This window comes from Phyllostomus hastatus, unplaced genomic scaffold (genome assembly GCF_019186645.2).
Source record: "Phyllostomus hastatus isolate PE091 unplaced genomic scaffold, TTU_PhHast_1.1 phas_scaffold_129, whole genome shotgun sequence".
Taxonomy (NCBI): domain Eukaryota; kingdom Metazoa; phylum Chordata; class Mammalia; order Chiroptera; family Phyllostomidae; genus Phyllostomus; species Phyllostomus hastatus.
In genome coordinates, this window is record NW_025334009.1 from 34,854,762 (window position 1) to 34,862,341 (window position 7,580).

Consider the following 7,580-nt stretch of genomic DNA (forward strand, 5'->3'; position numbering starts at 1 on the left):
ATTTGTGTTTCTGCATATGGCTTATTTCACTTAGCATAATGTCCTCTCCGTTCATCTGTGTTGTTGCAGATGGCAGGATGTCCTTCCTTTTTAAGGCTGAATGTCTCATTGTGTGTGCAGACCCCACATCTTTGTCATCCATTTATCCATTGACAGTGTCATCCGCATATTCTTTTTTCTAGAAAGTCTTTATTTTTCTGTTATGAATAATTGATTTTGTAGTTTTCCCAAAGAGTTTTATAAATTTCATAATTTTTATATGCCTAAGTGGGACACCCAAAATTACAAAGTACAACTCTCTATTTAAAGAAATAAAAGCATCAGACATAAAGAAAGGCTCTGGTTAAGTTGTTTTATATTGTAAAATAAATAAATAAACAAATAGTTTTTTATTGTTAGCAATAAGAGTGACTATATATTCTTTTATTTGTTAAATGGCAATTTGGAAAAATTCTCATATAATTTTTAATGATTCATGGTTTTCCAAGGCAACATTACCAAATTACTGCTTTGTAGTACCATGTACAGCTTTAGTATGATAGTAGTTTTGTTTTAAAATCAGAATCAGAGTGGTTGGGGGAAAATGCAGACAACTATAATTGAACAACAACAAAATAATTATTACAAAAATACAATGTACAAACAAAAAAATAAAATAAAATAGAATCAGGTTGAATGTGCCTTTCTTTTTAAAGCTAAAATTTATGTTTTAAGTATAGCTGTAAAACACTTATATTCTAGATTCCCATTACCCTTAATCAAAGAGTGATGACAATTTTGTTGAAAAGTAAAATTATGTATTAAATGATGAAACTTCAAGTTGTAGTAAAAGTGAAAAAAAAGGTAAGGGAAAAACCCTTGTCTTTTTTATTAAGGTTTTATGGAATAAAATTTGTATTTAATCAGAATGACTATCTAGGATCCTTTTCTGGTAAGGAAACCATGGTGTCTTAACCTAAAAAAAAACGCAGGTGCAATTGTTAAATCTATTTTTTTGTCACCTACTTACTGTTGCAACCCCAACTAAGTATAGTGTATTAATTAATATGAAATACTTTTGAAATGCATAATATTTTTTTAAAAAATGGAGCTATATAAAAACTTCACTTACTGCTAGACAGGATGTTGAAATCACTGGTGTGTAATATTTTTGAAAGCCTTCAGTTTTGTCAGCATAAATTTCCTTGAATTATTTTGTATTTCCAGTAGGATTTTATTTTGAGGTTTAATGTATCAAGCCAGTATAAGGTTTTACAACTCAGTGATTCTGGATTACAAGTCATTTAAGATAAAAATGGAAAGGTGAAGCTTACTTAAGAAAATTAATGTTTTTCTTCTGTTAAATCTAAGTCTTCATCCTCTTCATCATCATCTTCTGCTTGTTGATCCTTTCTCAGCTGACCTGTTGTGTTCCAGATACACACTTCACTGACAGTGGTCTCTGAAGAGGTGACTTTGGATTTGCTCTTACTATATCTAAATGAGATGTATAATCTGGTAGAAAGAATTTCAAGAAAACCCCTAAATCTTCATTAATCTTTTGTATGTTTTGGTAGGCAGCACTGTAGACCTCTAGACTTTTGCCATGAAATAACATTTCAATAATAATAAATTCTGAAAGTATAGTCTGTATATGCTTTATTATACACTTTTCAAAATTGTCAGTAGTTTCTCACAGATGACAAGTTTTTCGGGTAACATCCATTGTAGCTCTCTAATTTCATTTTTGCATGTGAAATAGTATGTCGATCAGACAGGTTTTGCTGATGTGTTGTCTTTCTTTTTTTTTATTGTTATGGTTCGAGTACAGTTGTCTCCGATGTGTTCTTTCTGAACTGAGCTAACTGTTTATCTTCTTGATTCCTTGATGTTAATGTTGCTCTGCCATCAACTCGTTTCGTTTTCACAATGGTTCTATAAGCTTTCAATGGCTCAACTACTTTGGCTTTAAGTATTTCAGTCTCTGCCTGCTAATAATCCTGAAGTTTGGCAAACTCATCAGCAAAGTTTTTCAGGCCCTGCTTTAAATTTGGGTTCTCTATAGAGGCATGTAGAGGTTCACCAGGAGGTCTGCTTTGTCTCGCAGTCTGGCAGTGTTCTGCGCATAAGCAGCAAAGATTTGGCACAGCTCTTCATAATGCTTCTCCATATTTATGACAGCATCTTGCAGTTGTCTGGTTTGAGCATCCTGGTTTTTTCCACTCTGTACCTCAACATCTTGCCTTCAGCACTGCCATGACCCTGGACTGGGGCTCAACAACAGGCTCCGAGGCACCAGGCGTGTTCGGGGGAGCCAGCAGCTGCTGTCGCTGGAGCCGAAGAGCTGTCCTCTTATACTGGAGTGAGAGTTGAGCTGAGTGTAGAATGTAGGTAGTTATTTTCCCTCAACATGCTGAAGGTGTTATTTTACTGCCCGTGGCTGCTATTCTTGTGGTTATGGGTCCACTTGTTCTTTTATAAGTCATCTGTCTTTTCCCTGAGGCATTTTTAAGGGTTTTTCTGCAATTTCACTATGATGTGTCTGTATGTGATTTCATTTTTACTTTTCCTGGTGTGATTTCTTGCGATCCCTGAATATGATGATTTATGTCCTTTGTCAATTTTGAAAAATTCTTAGTCATTAGTTTTCAAAGATTTTCTGTCCCTAAATTATATTTTCAGGAACTCTACATAGACATAACTTAGATCTTCTTGTTTTATTCTCCATGTCTCATATTTTTTGTATCTTTATCTTTGTGCTGCAGTCTCAGTCATTTCTTTAGATCTGCCTGCAATGTAGGAATTCTCTATTCAACTGTTTAACCAATTCCATTGGTCTTTCAATTTCAATGATTTGAGTTTCTGTTTCAAGAAGTTTTATCTACCTATCCTTTATTTATCCATCCAATGGGCTTGCTCATCTTTTTTAATCCTCACCTGAGGACAGTTTTTCATTGCTTTTAGAGTGAGAGGGAGAGAGAGAGAGAAAGCCCTCACTGAGGATTGAACCTGCAACTTGGTATGTGCCCTGAACAGGGGTTCAAACCCGCAATCTTTCAGCTTACGGACAATGCTCCAACCAACTGAGCCACACCAGCCAGGGCTTGGCCTGGTTATTTTTAATAGTTTGTTTCTTGCTTGAGTTTTCAGTTCTGTTTTACTTTGTTTAACATTTTAAACTCACTTAATTCATACACTGTACCTAATTATTCCAGTGTCTATGTCCTTCTGGATATAATTCTACTATTGGTTGTTTCTGAGGATTTCCACTTATGGTTCCTCGTGTCTTGCACCTTTTTGACTGTGAACTCTGACTACTCTGAACCTCCGGGGAACTGAAGGGGCCTGGACTGATGGCGTGCTCCTCCAGAGACAGTTTGCTTTTGCGTCTGCCAGGTGTTGCAGAGCACTGCTGGCCTGAGACTGCTTTAATCTTGACTTGGGGTTTCCTGGAGTGAGGAGGCGGTGTAAATCTGAACCCAGACTTGCAGAGTGCAGGGCTATGGGTATGAATTCAGCCAAGTCTATATATATATTTTTTATTTTCTTTTTCCTCACTTGGATTTGAGCCTAAGATTAAACTGTAGGTCTAAAACAGTTGAGATCTTTCCTTCCTTTGATAATGGGCAGATATTTTTTCTAGTCCATCTTTTCACTGAGGGTATAGCCCTTCAAAGGCCCCAACTTCTGTGTATGGGAAAGGAGTGGGATAGGGTATCCAATCACACATATGCCCAAGGCCTTGTCTTCCCCATTGCTGATAAACCCTGAGACTTCAGTATCTTGATATCAGTAAATGCCACGGAGCTGCCCTGGTGTAGCATTGGTGCTCCAGGCTGGAGGCCTGTCTCCTCTTCACCTCTGACATTTGGAAAGCCCTTGCTTCACTGCAAGTTCAGCTCTGCATTTAAAAGGATTGTTTGTCATGTTTCATGCAGTACATTTTTAAACCAGGAGTTTGTTTGTTTGTTTGTTTGTTTGTTTTAGAATATCATATCCACAATATTACCAGGAGTAGAAATCCTTATCAGGATTTTGAGGTGTGAATAGGAATTCAGTACTGGCTATGCCATAGCCTAGAACTCAACCACTGCATCTGTAATTGTTTTATATCGTGGACATGTTGCTCAGTCTGTTTTAGCTCTGTGCAAATTTCTCAGACTTGGTACCTGGTTCTAGGCCAAGCATGACTTCCCGCAACAGAGCCTATGCATGGCTCAGCCCATGCTGATCCCATCCCAGGCCTCTCTGCTTGCATTTCTACCTTTGGCACTATTGCCATCACTGTTCCAAGTCATGCTAAGTACATGGCCCCTCTGCACAGGGACGTGTCCTTATGGCCGGCCTGGCTGAGAAACTCTTGCCCTCATTCTGCCTCCTCTGTCTTTCTGGAGACATAGACCTCAGCCTCAGGACCCCACAGTCCTGCTGTAATGCCTGCCCTGCCTCCTTCCCACACCTGGGAGCCAGGCTTGCATCTTCAGATGTCAAGGAGCGCTTGAGATATCATGCTTAGAGATTTGTTCTCTGGGGTTGTCCCTTCTAGAAAAGAGACGTGTTCATTTTCTGTTGACTATTAAGACTTTTGTGTGAATGATTTTATCTGACATGATAATAATGGTAACAGCTAGTGTTTATTGAGATCCTTCAATGCACTAAGTAATTTTTATTGAGAGCCCCCACCTCGAGAGCAGGGATGGGGAAAGATCACTGTGTAGATCAAGATAAGGCCTGGAGTCTGTTGCTGGCCAAGGGGTAGGGAGATGGGTTCCAAGGTGTGATAGGGTTCATGAGAGCCCTGAGGTCTTGTAAAGGGAAGTCATCCCTGGCAGGGAAGAAGGACAGAGAGGCATGCATCATTTATTCAGTTAACAAACACTCCTTGAGCACCTACTTACTGCCAGACCCTGCTGGGTGCTGGAGATACAGGTAAGAATGAGGACTGGCCTCAGGGAACTTAGAAGAAGCTGGCATGAGGCAAATCCCTGCACATCATCCAAGGACATCTACCCCCATCCTTTACTGTACAGAGGAAGTAAATGAGGCCTGGAGAGGGGAGGGAACTGACTCAGGGTTGCACAGTAAGTACTTTCATCACTGAGATAGTGAGGATGACTACTTCCCCAGAAGTCAGTGTGGAGGCCTAGGGCCAGCCACAGGCCCTGCTCTCCCAGGGGCCGCTGGGGCTGGGATGGGGTGAGGGATCCCTCCATAGTCCTCATGCAGGGAGGGTTGCTGGCTGAGAAAGTGGATCCTCTCTCACCCCATTGAAAACCAATGGGACAGAACTGTCTTTATCAGAATCCAGCTGTGTCTGCTTTGGGCTCACTGGGAGGTGATGGGGCTGGGTGTGAGGCTGAGGACGGGCTGACACAGCCGAGAGGAGATAATTTCAATCTGTAGCCTCCAGACTGATGGAGAAATGTAAACAAGGCTGCAGAACCGGCAGCCATGGGGTTGGGGTGGGCAGTGGGCACCCTGCTGGCTAGCATTTCTCACAGAGCCCACTCTGAGGGGGGCTCAGGTTGATTTTCCATGACCTGGTCTTTTATAGCATGTGAGAGAGTAGCTGCTTTGGCTGTGGAGGTCTCTACAGGCCAAGCTCACCATCAGAGCCCAAGTGGGGAGAGTCCTGATCCAACACCAGACAGAGTTCCATCCAACCCTAGATCCATTTCACAACTGGTTGTGGGACATCCTTCAGTGAGGCACTTGATTTCTCTATGCCTCAGTTTCCTCATCTGTAAGATGGGGACCATATTAGAAGCAACTTCCTAAGGCTGCCTGATCTTTATTCGTTCTACACTTATTTATTGGGTACTACCTACATTCCAGATGCCATTGGGGAACAAAACACAAAGCAGAGACTGTCCTCTCTCCTCAGAGCTGAGGGTGAGGCTTTAATGCAGTACTGTGGCTAAAATGCTTGACAGCAGCCTTGGCACAAAGAAAATGCTCGAAAGGTGAAGTTATTGGTTGTGATGCTTGTTATCATTAGTTAATTAATTTGAGCCAGTGCAGCCTAGGTTCATCTCCCATATTCCTCACCCCTTCACATAGCTAACTTATGCTCAGCATTCAGTACTTAGATGTTCCCTCCTACAAGAAGCTTTCCATGATTTCCTGCAGCTGGATTATCCCCCTCTCCATTCCCTCCATTTACCTCTCCCCTTCTTCTCATGCTTCATTACGGCACTTTCTGGTAATGTATCTCTGGGGATACCAATGGCATGCTGAGAGGCAGTGTCTTTCACCCATTCTTTAAGCTTTTAATTTTGTTTGTTTCTTTTTTCCCAGCTATGGTAAAAAACGGACCATTGTTACCGCCAGCTCCGCCCTCTGGGCCAAACTGGAGATGTGCTCCTGAAGGCAGGGCTGGACCTTGTCCCATCTCTGGTTCCTCAGAACCTGTAGAGGTCCATTAAGTGTTGAGTGAATGAATGATTGTGAGTCCTAACCCCCGATATTCAGGCATGGTGGTTGCCCCTTTGAGTCAGGCAAGGGAACTTCTTAGCCCATGACAAGGAGTTACTTGTAGGGAAATCACAGATCAGCAGTGCAGATTTCTGTCCATGGGGGTGAGCGACGATGATCGCCGACATCTGCTGAGTGCTCACCATAGCCGGGTAGTGTTAGGAGCTCCTTAGGTAGACCTAACCTTATCCCACTCATATGAGGTAGGAAATATTATTTACCCCATTTTGCAGATGAGGACGTGGAGGCCCAGAGTGGTGAAATATCTTTTTATTTTAGAATGTTGATTCAGAAATTTATTTCTAAAATAGAACACATAATGTCCCAGAGTAAGCCAATGGGTTTATGCTAGGAATGTAAACCTGATTTAGTATTAGAAATTAAATTAGTGCTGGCTGGTGTGGCTTAGTGGATTGAGTGTCAGCCTAAAGGTTGCTGGTTCTATTCCTAGTCAGGGCACGTGCCTGGGTTGCAGACTAGGTCCCCAGTTGGGGGCATGAGAGAGACAACTGATCAATGTATCTCTTGCATATTGATGTTTCTCTCCCTCTCTTTCTCCTTCCCTTCCCTTTCTCTAAAAATAAATAAATAAAATCTGTAAAAAATAAATTAAATTAATGTACCTCATCTCCAAAAGGTACAGATTCTCTATTTTTCCCTTTTTATTGAATTTATTGGGATAACACTGGTTAATAAAATTATACAAGTTTTAGGTTCACAATTCTACAACACATCATCTGTACACTGTATCGTGTGTGTTTACCACCCCAAGTCAAGTCTCTTTCCATCACTCTTTACCCGCCCCATACCCTCCTCGCCTCCCCTCCCTCCCCCTGACAATCACTACACTATTGTTTGTGTCCATGAGTTTTTCCTCTTTTTTTTTCTTTTTTGCTCAATCCCTCCACCACCCATTCAGCCCCCACCCTCCACAGCTGTCAGTCTGTTCTCTATGAATCTGTCTCTGTTTTGCTTGTTAGTTCAGTTTGTTCATTAGATTTCACATATGAGTGAAATAATATGGTACTTTTCTTTGACAGGCGCATTTCACTTGGCATAATGTTCTCCAGGTCCATGCATGCTGTCACAAAGTGTAGGATTTCCTTCTTTTATGGCTGTGTAGTATT

The 7,580-nt window shown here is 41.3% G+C and overlaps 1 pseudogene; it reads right to left on the reverse strand.

Moving 5' to 3' along the window:
- Positions 1 to 1,322: 1,322 nt before the first annotated feature.
- Positions 1,323 to 6,599, reverse strand: LOC123830420 (annotated as a pseudogene).
- Between the last annotated feature and the right edge of the window lie 981 nt (positions 6,600 to 7,580).